Consider the following 18,530-nt stretch of genomic DNA (forward strand, 5'->3'; position numbering starts at 1 on the left):
TTTCACTAGACTAGCCATACCCAATTCCTGCAACCAGTCTACATATATTTTAGCCTTCAACCCATTAATCATTTTTGTCACTCTTCTCTGCACTCTTTCCAGAGTTTCAATATCTTTTTTACATTGTGGTGACCAAAAATGGATGCAGTATTTCAAGTGCGGTCTTACCATCCTTTGTTCAAATTTTGTATGATGAAATTGTTCATGCAACCAAATTTCCTAGTTTGGCACCATTTCAACATAGGAGGTTTTTAAGAATGAACTTAGGACTGGAGTGTATTCTTAAAATCACAGTATAGGCATCATCTTCTGGCAAAGATGTAGTTTAAAGTGTCCTTGAAAAACTTCCAAATCAGGAAATATTGAAAATATTCTATGTTTTGCTACATTTCAAAAGTGTTCCTAAGGAGAGATGAATAAAGGATTCATAAAATACGTAAGATGCAGCAAATACATAAGATTCACCTCTAGAGGCAAAAAAAAAAAAAGAATGCAATGAGGGGAAGATTTATTATGCTAAATCATCTTATTGGATGTATTTAATGGGATACCAATGGCAGACTGAAATATAATCTAATCAATCACTTTTTAGGTTTTGAAAATAGAAAACAAGGTTAACTTTTGCTTTTGTTTAAACAGCAGCAGGCTTTATATAAATTAAATAATTATTAAAGTTGATTCACTTTTCAAAGCGGATTGTTATATGCTGGGGAAAATATTATGTTTGAATATAATAAGCAAATAAGTGATGGATTCAATTAGAAAATACAGGTTGAAGAAAATCTGTAAACTTCAGTCTTGTGCTAAATTCACCAAACTTTGGATGATAAGAGACATACACAAGTTGATTGTAGCTTCAATTCAATTTACATATATACAGTATATATGGAATCAAAACATTTCCAAGCACTTATCTTCAAACAGTAGCCTTTCAGATAGGTTATGCACACATAGTCAGATTATGCCATTGAATTTTATGTCAGGTAAGTCCTTAATGAGCTTGGAGTTTGTTTCCATTTTAACCCAGAACCGTATTAGAATGCCTATTTTGGTTTCTTTTGATAATTACAGATTATATTCTCTTTTTTACCACAGGAAGTTGCTGTGGTATTTTCTATAATAATTTGTGTATAAACTAATTCTGTATCAAGATGGTTTTAAATCAATAAAGGATAACGTTGTGGTCTAATTCTGCAAATATTTTATCAGTGTAGTTAGAGTCAATTACATAAATTATATGTGTTATTTGCCTGTTCAAGTGGAGACAAGACAAATTTATTAAAAGGCAAAGAACTGGCACTTAAATATAAAAAAACAGTTTTCCTGCACATGAATCTTTTCCTTTTGCCCATTCTTCTTCCACTTGAAAGCAAGCTACTCTTAATTATTTTCTAGAAAATGAAAATTATAAACACAGATGAATTAGACAAGAGAACATATAATTTGTTTATTACAAGATGTGCTAATGGTCAAGCCATCTGCACTTTATGCACAATCCATTGACAGAAGATAACACAAGTGAATACACATATTCTTTGACTTACAACCATTTGCATTTTGAGTCTGACGATGACTTTGCCTATTCTGAACAATGAATTCCTCTTGAGAAGCATAGAAAGGCAGAGTTAAGAATCCTGAGACCAGTCCCTCCAACTTTCCAGATGTGCTTGGTGTAAAATTGCAGAGCAGCAGAGCTCCTGAATAGATATGGCTAGTTGGCTAATCCCAACACCTCTGAAGATTTTTACATGTTACTATAAAGTACAATTAGTAGCAAACCATTAGTTCCACCAAGAGGGATTTAGCCCTTTATTCCAACCTCACTGATGAGTGCCAGCTGCCACAGCAATCTGACAAAATTCAAGTACAATTACTGTTTCAATTAGTGCTTTGTTTCTAGGAGTGCAAACAGGTAGGACTGTGAATTGAACAAACATTGTCATCTTTCTTAATTTTTATGAGGATGGTCATAAATTCTATCCAAGATTGGCTGGGCCCAGATCACACATGGTGCTGTTCATTTGGTAGTATTTGTATAAAAAGAGACATCTTCTTTTACTGGTGGCTTATGGCAGATGTCAGCTTTTTGCAGTCATTGCACTTTACTACTCTCAACAATTAGCATTCCAGTCCTTGATTACCTGCTGTTTTCACCTAGCTGACAAAATCAACACGTCTAAGACTCACAGTGCCTTTTGAAAAAAGTTGGTGTATACAATCCAAATTCCTGGAAAAGCATCAGACTATTTTGTACACCTAACAATTCTGCTTTAGTTGTTTTTGTTTGTTTGTAAAGAACAGAACTCAGATTCTTCTAATTAGATTTAATTTATTTCATAGAATTATTAAGTCTTCCTTACAGGTGGGTGTAACCTGTCTAAGATTGAGAACATTTCATCAAAAACCAAAAAATTGCCTAAACTACCATGTTTCCAAAAAAGTAATAGTAATATCAGAAACCATTCACATATTATAAATAAATGTGTTTAGACAATTTCATCAACTATAACTATAAGGTAAGGGACAATATGGAAATATAATAATAGGGTCCGCTGATGGAATGGTCTTGAGGAAGCAGTACCTGAAGCAGGAGATATCTTTATGGTTGAGTTAAATTGTATCTTGTTTTAGGATTAAAGAGGTGACCTCTGTGATGTGAGATTACTTCTGGGCCAATTCTGTGCCTTATTCTGTCATTTTTATTATTAATAAAGCCTGCACATTCTGGTATCTTTTGTGCTGGCTACTGATTTTGGGGTTACATTCTGTTACTATTATGAAAACCCACCTTTAATAAGAGCTACAGTTTGATTCCTTGGTTAAATGTTGAAACCTAACATTTGGCTGTGCATTTCAAAATAATAGATGGGATCTTGTGCATTTTACTATTGGCATTATTTTCTTTTCCAGAATTGTCTTTGAGGCTTATCTATACTGTACAGATATCCAAAGGACCAAAGGTTCACATCAAAATTATGAAATCACATCACATTATTATGACACAAGCACTCTCTCTTTCATAGGTCCATGCAATGTACAAAAAGGGCAACAGCGCTCTCATCGTTTTGCCCCTATCCCGTAGAAACATCTTCTCTCTGAACTTTATTCTTCCTAGACATCCAATTGTCTGAACTACTGTCCTAAGCATGCCTTTCAATTTTCTTTCTTTCTTTTTTTTTGGCTTTTCTCCACAAGAAACAGAGATCTTCCAGTAACATCTGGAGAAGCTATTGCCAACAGAAACTACTTTTAAATCTAGGGCAGCTTCAACATTATCATCTCCATTATCATAATGTCATTAATCACTTTATATTGCTATATTAAATGTTTAAAAACTACATCTGGACGAACAAAATACCCCTTTTGCATTTTTTCTTCACTATGTACATAAAAACTTTGCCAGTCATCACTCCTAAGCAGATTGTATCAATTAGGTAAGTATGGAAACAAAAATGTGTTCAGATGCATTTTAAATTTATCTCAGGGACATCATGATTTACTGACAATAGGATTCACTAAATTTTCTTAAGGCTTTCATTTGTCTTCTATATAGCCAAGGGGTAGGGAGACAGAACCTCTGTTCCAAAACAGAAGTATAAGGTTGGAAAGAATTTATTCATCAAAATATTCCTTTAAAAAGAAACACCATTTTTTTGGCCTGAAAGCAAGAGTAAGACTACAATCTGCTCAGCACCAACTGTTCACGACCATGCATTTTTTTATGAGTACAGTACTGTTATTAGGAGTTATGCAAATTACATTCTATCACATGCCTAGAGAAAATGTAATCCTTTATTTAAAAACGACAGATGCTTGGAGCAAAACACAGCTCACTTTCTTATTTATTTTTAAAATAGACCCATTATCTGTTGGGTGGGGAGCATCTGAATGTATCATTTTAAAACACTGTTTATTTGAACCAATTAAGAAGTTAGGGGCAATTGTTTCTATAATTAACTATATAGCAAACAATAAAAATTTGCTCATTAAACATTTTATAGTTTGCAAAAATCCTTAAGAGATCTGAAAAGTCTGCACATATTACATATAACACTTACAGGCATTTTTCCATCACATAAGATAAAGAAACTGAAAAGAAGTTTGTGCAGGGAGGAAAACTTTGGTATAGAGACTTTGCATTATTCTCTGATATTCTGTAACACATACCATCAATTTGAATAGAGGTTTAACTTGACACAGCTTCATATGGCTTGCATTCAACATGCCACACTGAATCACAATTCCCTCTTGATCTGTCCTAAGAATAACAAACTTTTTAGCTAAAGTTGAGAGGTAAAAATGTTCTTTAATTCATGAGTTAAAAAGCCAGAAGCAGCATCTGCAAAAAAAAGTTTTCCAATTGCAAAGAGCTAAACTTTGAGAGACATGTAATAATATATTTTTCAAGAAAAAAAATCCTTAAATATTCCGCAAGGAAACTTTGTGCAACATAGCTGCAGTTTGAGCTCAGTATTTAAGTGTCCTGCTTAAATCCTGTTACATCCAGCTTTAAAATTTTGTCAAGCCAAAGATAAAACTAGTACTAATTTGAAAGGCTGAGAGTTAAACTTTGAGAACAGAATCAAAGAGTAGCAAAACAAAATAGAATCAAAACCAGCAAAGCACATGTTAGAAAACTAATGGTAAACCATGTATAAGCATGCTTAGTCACCAGAAATATTTAGCTGCAACTAATAGGTAGATTTACAGACCTGTAAAAGTTAGCTTCTTATAATCTTTGTCTCCAATTATCTTACTGCTGTTCTGCCTCCTTTCTGCTCACAAATTCTTTTTCCCAGCCCTGTCCAAAGGAACTGCCCAGATTTTGTGTTGTAATATGAGTAGGGTAATACCATGTGCCTCTGATATGGTTAATTCTCTTTTACCTCCCTCTAATTTGCAACAAAAGAAAGCACCAACACGATAACAGATTATTATTATTTTAGTTTGGTGGAATCTAAAAATTAAAAGCAGCTCCTTCAGTTGTGAAATCTTAAAAGAAAAAAAAAACAATACATTGAAATAAATGTCATCATCTAGATGTTCATAAAACCCTTTTCCTATTTCTGCATGCATGCTAACCATTCTCTTGAAGGTCTTAAAGTGGGTTGAAGGTCAGTCATATCTGAAGTACTATAGTAATTTGGTAGGTGTATAAACTCACCAAGACTTCCATTTTAAGGAATAAACTAAATATATCCTTGAGGTTTTTTTAATTTCAGAAGATTTTTGCTTGCGTCATAGATCAATAGGATTATTTAAATAATTGTTTGCCTTCACTGACCCCTAATCTATATATAAAAGCCAAGTACCACTCACTCATCACAAAATATCCAGAACTGTAAAGTCTACAAACTTGAAATTTGGCACGTATGTTCCTCTTGGCTCCTAGGAGCTCGTTAAGAAAGGATTTTTTGAAATGACCATCAGATCATTACTATTTCTTAATGCAGTAATTAACATGGTCTGATGCTAAGGAGTTCTACTCCCCAAACTGCCAGTTGCCTCACAAGGTTGCGGAACAACAGGAGGTAGCATTCTTTGCCATCACGCTCCATTATCCTGTAGCTGTAAAAGTCAGCAGCAGACACGGTCTTCTTGAAAGGACCCTTGGTCGTTGCGTCACACTGAGATATATTGATGTAATAGTCATCTTCTCCACAGCAGAACATCAGAGGGTACTGGACAGCTCAGGAGTGGTCTAGGGCTACTTACAGTACTAAACATCGGTACCTCACCAAAATGTCTACACCTTCCACCTATGGAACTGCTTCCGGATTCAAGGTGGCAGGAGCGATATTCTCTTATGTGTTTCAATCACCGACCACCACTGAGCCAACAGATTGTGAACCGGATTTCTCCTGCATAGCCCAATCACATAATGTTGTCGCGAAGCATGGGTAGCCAGCTAGTTAACAATAAAAATCAGCAGTTAAAAATATGCTAAGAATGGTGAAACAAAATTTAAATTCCTGTTATCATCTTGCTTAGTTTGTAGAATTCAGATACGTTGACCTTCCATTTATAGATCTCCAATCTCTTCCATATAGAATGAGTAAACCAGGAACATTTGAAGTGATGGAGAGAGACAAAGGTTCTACACGTGGCCATCGATTACAAAGTCCTATTCCTTTGTAATGCTTACTTTGACCAAGTCACTTCTCTGCTAGAAATTATTAATTGGGCAGGGTCATATGAAAATCCATCTAAAGACCAGCATGATTTACAATCATAATTCCTGGCACAGGTACAGTTGAGAGTTGAGGATTACCTGTATATTATGTGTTGCTCTTCAAAGAGGCTTCTTCAAAGTTTTCAACCCAGGAGTATTGGTTAATAAGGAAAGGAACAGGGTATAGGTATATGTGGGTGTGGAGGTGTGTCCATCCCTTCTTTCAGATGCTTTCCTCAGACAGTCTCACTTAGCATAAATCTCACACTCTTTTGTCTTGCCAGGTCTCTGAATTAATCTGTACAGGTAGTCCTTGACTTACAATCATTTGTTTAGTGACCGTTCAAAGTTACAATAGCATTGGAAAAAATTACTTATGACTGCTTTCACATTTATGACTGTTGCAGAATCCCCATGGTAACATGATCAAAATTTGGGCACTTGGCAACTGGTATGTATTTATGACAGTTGCACTGTCCAGAGATCATGTGATCACCATTTGTAATCTTCCCAGCTAACTTCCAACAAGCAAATCAATGGAGGAAGTCAGATTTGCTTAATGACCATATAATTCAACCTAGTAATTTGCTTAACAACTGGAGTAAAAAAGGTTGTAAAATGGTGCAAAACTCATTTAACAACCGCCTTACTTAGCAAATTGAAATTTTGAGCTCAGTCATGGTTGTATTTTGAAAGCTACACCTGCATAGGTTTTTCTATTTTTGTATGGATTTTATGATTAAGAATCGTGTTATTATAGACAATCTTGACAACTGCTTTGAAAATCTAAACCAAAAAATAAAAATAACAAAGGCAGAAGTCGTCACGCTCCTTGTTCAACAAGTCATGGTTAAATATCTTAATGAAGCTTTAAATAAGGACCGCTTCTCCATTGACTGGAGTGCTATACAAGGAATCAGAAAAGAATATTTTATACATTCTTCCCTACCTCATGTACAGGATATTACACCAACATTATTCACTGTACTTCAAGCATTATTGCCCCATAAGCTGCTATCAAAGTAGTCTCAGAAAATAAAATTGACTACCCTAATATGCAAAGCTTTTCTCAGAATATTTTGTCAAACCCTGGATATAAATACTTTTTTGAAAAAAAAATCTGTTATGTTAAACAAAACCAAAAAAAAAAAAAAACCAGAATAGTACAGTCCTGTGAAGTGTCTTCTACTACTGCAATTTTAAGCTCTAAAGGGGCAATTTTACTACTTCTTGCAATGGAATCAGGAATAAAAACTACATTAAATGGAATTTAGGAAGGCTTTCACTTGAAAGAAAGTGAGAGACACCTGGAGGGAAATGTTACATTGCAAACAGCTGCAAGAGAGGATTAAAGTGAAGGGAGAACAAGGACGCTCAGAGAATAAAAAGCAGACATAAAACTAGAGTATACAGGAAATGCATACACTGGGGTTAACTATTACAGGAAAAAGCCACAGTAGGAAGCAAAGATTTCTTCCCCCCCCCTCTCTCTCTGAAATAATTAATGTCGCAATCAGTGTGGTGCACCCTTGGAGACAAATTGGTTGGGGAGGTGGAAAGATATTAAGAAACAACTCGACTGTTTTTCGTCCAGTTTTATTTTTATTTATTTATTTTCCCCTGAAAAAGCAGATCGCTCAACGGTGTCACAAAGAAAGGGAGAGGAATTGAGTGCCAGCCTGAGAAAGGCGAAGCTGCCTCTCTAAAGCATTTTGGTGGCTTTGTAAGTTTGGGGGAAAGGGCGGGGTGTCAATCAAGAATTATATCCAGAATACCCCAAGTGTTACAACTTAACCGTATTTGCCGCGTATGACTTTTTGCCCTGAAAAACATGCCTCCAAGTGGGGGGTCGCCTTATATGGCGAGTATATAACAAACTCTATATTTTGAGTGGAAATGTTGGGGCTCGTCTTATACGCCCAGTCGTCTTATACGCCGGCAAATACGGTAAGTACAAAAATCAGAAGAAGTCTGGTAACACCTTTTACTAAAAGGTATAAGCTTTTGTGAGCTGTAGCTCACTTCAAAAGATTCCTGTCTGCTATCATTGATTAACTCAGTTCACTTCCTAAAGATCTTTTTACTTTTTTATAAAAAGCATTATCTGGAAAAGATGTTAGCAGACTCCTTGGATATTTTGTTACCACAAACTAATTCAGCTCTCCTCGGACAGAGTCTATTAAGGAGAAGTGTCTTTGAAATCTATGAAAATTAAAACAACAGCAAGTGAGCTAGATTAAGGAAATGTTCTGGTTCACATCAGATAATCCAGAAGTACTAGAATTGTTAGTAACAAATATATAGGTATGAGTCTAATGCAAATAAATATGCACATTAAGATATGGACCAAGAATTTCCATTTTAAAGAAAGAAGGTGTTGTTTTTTTTCAATTTGTGCAAAGGCATTTGATCCTGTTGAGACTGTTGCTTTTGGAAAGAGAATGTGGATTTCCTTCCACCTTCTGGAGGAGCTTAAGGGACTTTGCACAATGTCCTATAGGTGGGACTTGAGTCGAAATCTTAGCTTAAATCCATAATACTGTGTGTCAGGTGCAAGAAACCAGGAGCTAGGCTAGAGTTCATAAGTACTATGAGTTTATTTCATGCTAATTGTACACAGTCCAGGGAAATTGGTGCTAGAAAAGAGTCAGTGGAATTCACAGATGAATTGTCTTAGGTTTCTTGTGGGAGGGTAGTGATCCCAAACAAATGACATGTTTGATCCCTCCCTTAGACTAAGCCTGGTCATCTGTTACATGAAGTCTATTAAATATGTATTTGTGGATGTGGATGTGTGTGAATGTTATATAGGAGAGGGAAGAACTTACATTATATAAAAATAGCAGATTATTTTGAAAAATATTTTTTCTCAAAACTCTTCCTGGTACCTATTTTTTTTTTTTTTTTGCATTTTTTGCATTTCTACCCTACTGTTGCAGCTGACGTGGGTAACTTAATTGATCTTGTCAGATAGCTATTATGATTTATTTTGTTTCATGCCGAACTATTTTGGAAAAAGATTAGTTAATTCCTGAATCAAAAAGCAAGTTGGATTTTTCAGTGCTTCAGTGCATTTGTGTTCTTAACTACATAGCAAATTCATGAGAAGAACAGAGATTTTTTTTCTATTATGTTCCCTCCATAAGTAAACAGATGCAAGATGGAAGCTTAAACAAGGCATCCTGCCTGATCTCTAGAACAGTATCCACTGGAAATAACCATGGCTCCAACCAGAAGTGGTATTCAGCAGGTTCTGACCAGTTCTGGAGAACCAGTAGCAGAAATTGTGAGTAGTTCAAAGAACCGCCAAATACAACCTCTGACTGGAGATTTTACAGTATCCTTTCCCTGCCACACCCACCAAGACATGCCCACAAAACTGGTAGTAAAAAAATTTGAATCCTACCACTGGCTCCAACTCTTCAAATATTCTGGAAGTCCTTTAAAACACGGTTGTTTCTCAAACCCTGGGTTAGAATGTTTGTGAAGCCACTGGTGATTTTTAAAACTAATGCTATTGTTATAGTAACCCTTTCTTAAATTATACATTCTTGTTCTTGAAATTATATTCCTTTCTTAAATTCTTTTATAAATTATTTTGTGGAATCAGAAGGTCTCAAAATCCAATTTTTTTAAAAAAATCAATCAAACATAAATAAATAAATAAATAAAATCTAAGAAAAATAAATCTAAGAAAAATGAAGAGAGAGATTCAGTATGGACCTTTTGGAATTCTTTCTAACCCATTTAGCCTTTATTCACAGGAAACATCCGCATTTTATTCCAAGTACAATTCAGTATAATGAAATGTAGATCTGGATGGCTTTAAGAGAAAAGTAGGCCATACCAAGTCCTATTAGGCATGATGGTTATAGACTATCTCCAAGGTCAGATACAGCATATATCTCAATGGCAGTATTCCTAATATTGTTCGTTGAAGAATTCATATTGCACTCAGATCTTCCTATAGAGATCTGGAAGATTCATTCCAGAATAAAATGCTAGTCTACCTAGAAGAGCTAGTCAACCTAAAAAAGCTATGTGAATTCTACACAAAGGTTCAATGTGAAGGGAAGTTGATCACATTTCCGAATCATAGTTGATTTCATAACTGAATCTGGAAATAGATGCAAAGTTGTGACCAGAAAAAATATGCCTGCAAATCACTTTAAAACATTTCAGATTGATCTAGTATTTCAGTGGGCTTTTTGGCATTTCTGGCTTTGGCAGAATATTGCCTAATATTGCAGCTTTATTCCATATGTATTTAAAATGTGAGCAGGAGGAGAAGGTTGAATGGTATAATGGATTATCTGATATTGGCATGAATGCTTAATCATTAAGCTTTATCATCTCTGCAAATTCTATTAGCAAAGAGAGCTTGGGAAAGGTATAGAGTTGCTGCTCTTCTGCTAGAATATGTTCAGGCAGTTCTTCTGGATGACAAAGGGAGAGGGAAAAAGAATTCCAATGTTTTTGTTACTTTTAATCTTGTTATGATCCTCTCTAATTTATCATTTCTTTACTTTTTCCTTATTCTAATTTTCAACCTTATGTTTATGTCAGCTCCCACGCCTACTCCCCCAAATAAGAAAAAGCCTTGTCCCAAAAGTGCTTTCTTTCAAAAGGCAACTGGACTTTCTTGTTTTGCTTGAAGATGTTCTCACTTCTCATCCAAGCAACTTCTTCAGTTATGGATTCTCACTTCTTGGAGGAGAAGTAAAATGTCTTCAAGCAAAACAAGTTGCCTTTGAAAGAAATCATCTTTAGGACAACCATGACCTGGCTGACTGAGAATCTCCATAAACAAGAAAAAGCTTTCATTTTCTTCCCCTAATTGGTGGTTTTAGACCTTTTCATATTTACAATAATAGTGAAACAAATATGTTCCGGCGATATCTTTTTCTGTTCTATCCCCACAACCTTGCCATCTGAGAGAGGGCATCACAAGTTGGTGCAAGAAAATATCTTTTTTTGTTATTTCAAGCTCAGGAAATACTTTACCCTGTCCCTTCCTAGTCAGCTCTTCTGTTGCTATTTTGATGTTGTCTCACTAAGACATGGATACAGCAGCATCTGACATGGCAATAAAAATACTCAGCATGAATCATGTTTTCTCAGGTACACTAGAAAGACATGTTTCTTATGTTCCCCAGGATTCAAGTTGTCCCTGGAAGATTAATGCTTAGAATGAACATGACAAGTCTTTGTCCCGAGGCAAAGAAAAAAAAAACATTCTACCCTACAACCCAGGGGCTTTCTTTTCTCCTTTTTAATTGTCAGCATTTGAAAGAGTTTGGAAACCTCATATTATAGGGTTCCCCAAATTATTTGAAATCTTTATATTTGCTCTGGCCAATTTAGGGATCAAGAAAATTAATTTGAGCAGAAGAATGTTTAAAAAGAAACAGTTTTTTACAAATTTCAGACAGAATTATACCTGTGTTAGAATACCTTAGCATTTTTCTTCCCAGATTAGTAATGTGTGGCTTGCTACTAACTATCTCTCCTTTTTATTGCACATTTTAAATTTGATTTATAACTTTTGTAATTACCAGAGAACCTGGCAGGGGTAGAAGGTGTCATGTCTCTCCATGGCTAAATATTCTTTTTCTTCCCACAACTTTCCTTGTAACTCTCACATTTCATGCTGCATAACTAGGGCATGCTTCATTAACCATCTCCTAAGCCCCGTTCTTGTTGGGTCTAATAGGTTTTCCCCTACTTTTCGACTCATTAAGCTTGATTTTTTAAATCTTTAATCAGGGCAGTTAAAATTTTCCATGAATGGGGACAATTTGGCCATTTTCATTCCAGTTCCCCAACAAATAACTCCTGCCATTTATGGAATATCCATGGACTTTTGTAAAGCTCAGACTAGGTGTTTCTCAATGAAGCAAATTAGTGGGAAACAATGTAGAGCTATGGGCAAGGGCAGAAACAATAGATCACCTGACTAGATTTTTCTAGGGTCAGTAGGATGGCAGAAATCCCCCTCTGTCCCAGTTTTCCCAACAAGCCACTTTTTAGAAGTCTAAGCCCCATTTGCACCAACTGTACCATTAGAACTGCAGCTCTGTAGCTGGTTTCTCATGCAAATGCTAGAATGGCGGGCTATTTTATCTTTATCAGTTTTGTGCAAGGCTGAAATGCTGGAAGTAGAAGAAGAACATCTCATAACTGAACTATTTCTGCCTTGTATTTCTCTGAATGATATTCAGACAGTGAGAGAAAGTAATGTAGAAGTTGGTCCTTGTTGATGATATTAAAATAAAAGAGAGGAGGAGGCAAGAAATCCTAGCTAGAAGTGCTTTCTCCAAAAATAGTGTGTCCTAATTATTTGGCTCCTTCATATGTTTTCTGTTTCTTCTTCTTTTTATTTAATTTAGTTTGATCAAATAGAAAAAGGCCAAAAATGAAGCCGAGAGACCCACCTTGTTCCTGTCACATTGCCTGATTGACAGAAATATTTCCACCGACTGTCAATAGAGTGAAGAGGAACTGTAGCATAGCCAGAAAAGTTATTTTACTAATCAAGCAGTGCATCATCCAGACAATACTAACTAGCAGAGACTTTGAATATATGCACACACACAAACAAAAGGCAAGATAGGGATATGCAATGCGGTCAACAAATTGCACGACCACATAGCAACATAGTTTTCTGCTGATGCAACAGTGCAGTCCACTCCAACAGTGGAGCTAAAGATAATGTGATGACAATATAGTTGAACAAGCAGTGCAGCACATATTTGTCCATGGCAAATATTCACACTCCCCAAGAAGGATGCCTGATGTCAACAAGGCTCAGGTGGGAGTCAACTCTGTATCTCCTGAATCAAGAGGGATATTTAAAAGTCTAGAGGCAGCAGAAATGTTGAGACAACTGTTTTTCATATAAAAAGACTGAATGATAGAGAAATCAATTAAGAAGACTGTTAACAACTACTCAGCTTCAGAGTGATGAAGAACACGGCAAAGAGCCTCTAACACCTGATGGAAAAAGGAGAAACAAGAAAAAAGAAACACCAACTCTGACTTGCTTTACACCAACTCTATGTCTCTTTTTGACATTGCCAATCATCAATAAGAGCCATCCTCAGTCAGTTAGGAGCTTTTCCTTGTGACGTTTTTTTTTTTTTTACTTTGTTCTCACCAGGATTCCAAATGTGAGCAGTAACTAGTCTAACTAGTGGTGAGTGGAGCAAGGAAACTAAGTGAGAATATCATGAGGTGAGTGGCTGATTCTCCCCCCACCCCACTCTCTGTCAGTTTATCAGCCCTGAACTGGAGAACATATGGTTCTCCAGATGTTGTTGAATTCCAGCTGTGTGAGATCTGACCAATACAGCCAATAACAAAAGATTATAGGGATGGTAAACCAAACAACATTTAATGTAGCACACATTTGCAACCTCCTACTTAATTTAAAGTACTCAATATTTTATCGTTTTAGCACACAGAAGATCCTTAGGATCAGGTAAGGCGGATTAAAGCAAAAATAAGAATAAAATACTGATGGTGCTGTTGGCAAGAAACAGGATCCCTTCTAGGACCATCAAAGTTCACCAAAACCACTGTAGAACAGCTTCCTTTTGAATATGTCAAGAGTGGCTTGGTGGCAGGGGAATTAGGGAGCCCTATATCATGTCTCCTTTACCTTTTCTTTTCTAGCCTGAGGTATACAGTACCTGAATGTGTCCTGCATATTGTTTATTTGCTCTATATTGCCCATCTCGCTGTCTGGAGGAACTTTTAGACAGTTTTCTTCTCTCCCTTAGGCCCATTGCCATTTAAAAAATAAAAGCAAAGCTTCTTCATAGTCATCCTACAAATATTCAAGATAGATAATTCTCTTCTTCAGCCTGTGATGTGAATGTTATAAACCATTTCTTCCCAAACAGTTGAACAAATGTCTCGGCCCAGTTTTATTTTGTTCCATTCACTTTATTTCAGGAAAGAAAAACTGGAAGGGCAATTTTTGTAAGATGAGATGTTTAGCTACTCAGGAATACTGTCATGTAACCATAACCGGATTGCAGAATGGACACATGGTCATCCAAAACAGACATGAGATACCTTTAAATTGTTGACACACAATGTGTAAAAATGAAGTAAAAGCCTGTAAATGGGGCCATGACATAGTGTGTCTTATTGCTTTGAGAACTTAAGGCAAGGTGGCCTATATTTACCCACAAATATGATGGTTTTAAAATTACATATTTAGATCTCTGCATATCATTCTATTTTTTTTAAAAAGATGTCTCTTCAGCTGTTAACCCATCCATCTTTTTTCATTTTCACATTTCCAATCAGAAAGGCATGCTCTGAATATAGCAGTTTGAGATTTTTTTTTCACAGGAAGACGGAAGTTCATTCTTCCTGAATAGACACACACACACACACACACACACACACACACACTTTCTTCCTATCTTATTTTTGGGATTTATTTCTTAAAACTCAGAGAAGTTATATTATAAAGATAAATATGGTAAAGAAGTTACTTCTGTCTGATCATTCCCTCAGCATTTAATTGTATAAACAAATGTGAAAAACTATTAACCAACGAAATGTCTATCCCAAGCTAGCCCTGCCCTTTTTTACCTCTTAAATGTCTTGACTGGGGATTAAGAGTGCAATCTGTAACCTTTTTGCTGGAAGTAGATTTTGGAGAAGATGTGAATAAGACTGTACAGTTCATCTTTTCATTTCCTCTCTATTCTATCTTCTCCTCACTCCTTGGCCCCCAATTAATGCATACTTCTCTTTCTGCTGTTGTGTTAAATGTTTGATAGCACTTAAAAAAAAAGATAATTCATTTAAAGGCAATCTGATGAAGCTGAAGGATAAACTTAAAATTAAAATATTCATACAGATTTACTGGGCATGCATATACAGGTAATCTTCTGCTTAACAAACATGTGTTTAGCAATCATTCGAAGCTGTGATGATGCTGAAAAATGTGACTTATAACCAGTCCTTATACTTGTGATTGTCTCAGTGCCTCTGAAGTCACACGATCAAGTCAAACAATCATTATGGACATATGATGATTGCATTATAAATCATGGGTCACATGGTCATAATTTGTGATCTTCCCAGCAGGTTCTAGCAAGTAATATAGATGTAAGAGGACAAATTCCCTCAATGACTATGTGCTTCACTTAATGACCGCAGTGATTTCCTTAAGAATCCTGACAAAAAGTTCATAAAATAGAGCATTTCTTAACAATTTGTTTCTCTTAGCGATGGACCCATACAGTCATGCACAAGCTTAAAGAGATTTTATTGGCAAAAAAGAATTGAGCATTCTGCTAACACTTGTCACTTTCTATATTCATGTTCCAAGAATAAATATACTCTGTTCACAGAAAAATGGAGTAGATGCATATAGATAAAGACTCAGGACATACATCGCTTGTTGCAAATTTTTACTGAGCTGATGGTGTAAAGGAGATTATAAGGAGTTATAAAGATACCAATTGCTTATACATTTCTTCTGCTAGGAGCTGGACAAAATCAAAAGGAAATGGACATTGATTGAGAACTATTTCAATATTCCTAATTAATGTAGTCTTCCAAAATGGTATATCAAAGGCAGGCTTATCTATCTTTGTAAACAACTCAGGGTAATCTTCTTCCACAATCATATCCAGTTGTTTAAACAGATACCCTTAACAAGGGAACTGTCCAGCAAAAGAAAAACAAACTCTGCAGACAGTACTTCTGTTACGGTACCTTTAATGTGATGCTGCATTTCAAAGGGATCTCTTTAACACAGGATGCCTCATTGTTACTGAACACCTTGCAGGAATCTTTCAGAATTGATCTTTTTCCCGGTGTATAAGAGTCTACATTAGCCAAGATAAATGATAAATAATATGGTGATAAATATTGTAAGCCAGCATTTCTCAACTTTGGCAATGTTAAGATGTGTGGAATTGGCTGGCTGAAGAATTCTGGGAGTTGAAGTTCACACATTTTAAAGTTGCAAAACTTCAGAAACACTGCTGTAAGCTAAATAAATAAGGACTTATTCCAACTTAGATGGCCTACCCATTCAATTAGCAATCATTTTCCAATACTCACAATAAATATTTGCTTTCATTTCTGCTATTTTTTCAGTGATCTTTCAATCATCAGCCACTTCCCTGAGTATCATCCCAAATGAATATTTTTCTCTCCTCTCTGTCTTCCACCAAACCTCAGTTATCATTATGCTGTCTTTCACCCAGATTTATGAGATCAACTATAATAACAATAAAAATTAGGGACAAGGAACCTCTTCTAGTTTGACGGAGGGTGTTTCTTTTACTTGTTCAAACTTTATTTTATGGAGAAGCATTAAGCTATGCCAGCTTTCATCTCTCTAAAGTAATTGAATCCTGCTAGTTTTTTCACTTCAAAAAGAACTACATTTTCTGAGCCACAAATCTATTAATCCACCAGAAGAAATCGATACATCAAAAATAGCCCAGGCTTTTATCTGCCAGTTTCTTTTCTATCACACTTTATTTGATTGTTTATAATACATTAATTTTTGGGAACCTGCACTTTCTATTTTAGGATGTTATGAATCAACATGTCTCCTTGATTCATAGTTCTTCTGTTCTTTTCTCTTTTCTTCCTTGTGACAGCAAGTTATAAATTTCACCAGTGCAGGGTATTTTACAAAGCAGAAAACTAAGGCCTCTCTTCCAAAGGGCTTGCAGTCTAAAATTTTCACTGGGAAAAAACAGATGAAGGACAGAAAAGTGGAAGTATCATTAACATGGAAGAAATATGACACTCTTTCAGTTGCATATGTTTATACTTAATTTATAGCATGGGTTGAAGTGGAATTTGAGAACTAGAGAATTGCAACTGAAGATTTATCATAAAAGATATTTTAAGAGAATGTTTTATAAAAACTAAGAGATGTGTTGTCTCACTAGAGATGCTTTGGAAAAGAAGTCAAGGACAGCAAGGAAGAGAGAAAACAGTCTGAGAAAAGAAAAAAAGTTGTAGGTAACAATGGATACTGAACCAAAAGGAGGGACCACTGGAGTAAGGCCCAGGAGATATGAATCAGCAATCTCAAAAATTTTGCTATTTTGGCAGCAGCAGGTTGAGTGCATTTGAAAATATACAGATGATACAATGGAGCCTGCAACAATATTAGGGAGAGATTATTTGAGACTGAACTGATTTTTTTTTTTGCCAAGGAGACAAAGGATATTTTTTCCCACTATTGTCAGACACAGAAAATCCCCAAATCATACCCCAGTGAGGCTCCAACTAGTGATGGGATTCTTTTTTTTTTTAACTACCGGTTCTGTGGGCGTGGCTTGGTGGGCGTGGCAGAGGAAGGAAACTGTAAAATCTCCAGTCAGAGGTGGTATTTGCCGGCTCTCCAGACTACTCAAAATTTCCACTACCAGTTCTCCAGAACTGGTCAGAACCTGCTGAATACCACCTCTGGCTCCAACCCAGGGAAGGAAAGCTTCCATTCACATACAATAACAAGCAGGAGGATAATCAGGGAAGCCCTGAATCATGGAGACCATTGCTTAAAGTGAACAAAAGAATGCATCATCTAAATCTGAAAACAGCAAAAACATTAAGAATGAAGAGGTCAACAATAATTCCTAGACTACAGCACAATTCTGTTTTCAGTGTAGTTTATTCATCTTTTTTACAGAATACATGCTTTTGCATACCCCATTAATTTCCTCCTCCAATTTTACCAAACTTTCAATCTTGCCGGTAGTGCCTTCTTTAACTGCATGTACTTCAACCATCTTGTCTTTTGAGTTGCTACCAGTTTTACATTAAAAAAAATATGCAAGTGCTCATGTCACTAGTCTTACTACATCACAGTTCTTTACTGAAGACCTTTCTTTAATCCCATTGGTATGAGAGATGATTTAGAGATGAATCTCTTCTCCCCTCAACATTCCTAAATCCCAAGTGGCAGCTTCAGTGTTGAAGGGACAGGAATAAGCAGAGGAAATAAGAGACTGCATTGTTTCAGAAAATGATTTATACTCACATACTACTGCTATGGAAGGGGCTACTTCAAATGATCCCAATAGTTCACATACCACAGATTAGATCCAAACATTGAACAGAATCACCAAAACTTACTATGAACTTACTCAGATTCCTTGATTTTATAGGACCTACCCCAAATATTATATAATAAAAATCCAGATCCAATTCACTACTTTCTAACTGTCATAGAAATGTAAAATGGATCAATGCTGCAGGCAAGAGGCCAGTTTGTTTGTTCAATGAGAGTAGAACTTATGGAAAATGTAAAGGATTGCTACATGTACTTTTCATTTTTCCTGTCTGCTTTACTCATTTTGAAGTG

General features: G+C 35.8%; 1 protein-coding gene and 1 long non-coding RNA gene across 4 annotated transcripts in view; one reads left to right on the forward strand and one right to left on the reverse strand.

Moving 5' to 3' along the window:
• Positions 1 to 18,530, reverse strand: part of FBLN2 (fibulin 2) — a 152,010-nt gene that overhangs the window by 131,919 nt on the left and 1,561 nt on the right. Inside the window, exon 1 of one of the 3 annotated variants that reach the window (XM_087954817.1) lies at positions 4,713 to 4,781. The exons of the other annotated variants lie outside the window; for them this stretch is intronic. The gene's annotated coding sequence lies outside the window, so the exon portion shown is untranslated. Of the gene's footprint in view, positions 1 to 4,712; positions 4,782 to 18,530 lie in introns of those variants that run through there. 3 annotated transcript variants of the gene reach the window in all.
• LOC148132032 (uncharacterized) overlaps positions 1 to 18,530 on the forward strand; it is a 124,573-nt gene that overhangs the window by 87,842 nt on the left and 18,201 nt on the right. The gene's annotated exons all lie outside the window — the stretch shown is intronic.

The sequence above is a fragment of the Notechis scutatus genome, chromosome 2 (genome assembly GCF_049901735.1).
Source record: "Notechis scutatus isolate UNSWTSFEM ecotype Mainland chromosome 2, rNotScu1.2, whole genome shotgun sequence".
In the NCBI taxonomy this organism is placed as follows: domain Eukaryota; kingdom Metazoa; phylum Chordata; class Lepidosauria; order Squamata; family Elapidae; genus Notechis; species Notechis scutatus.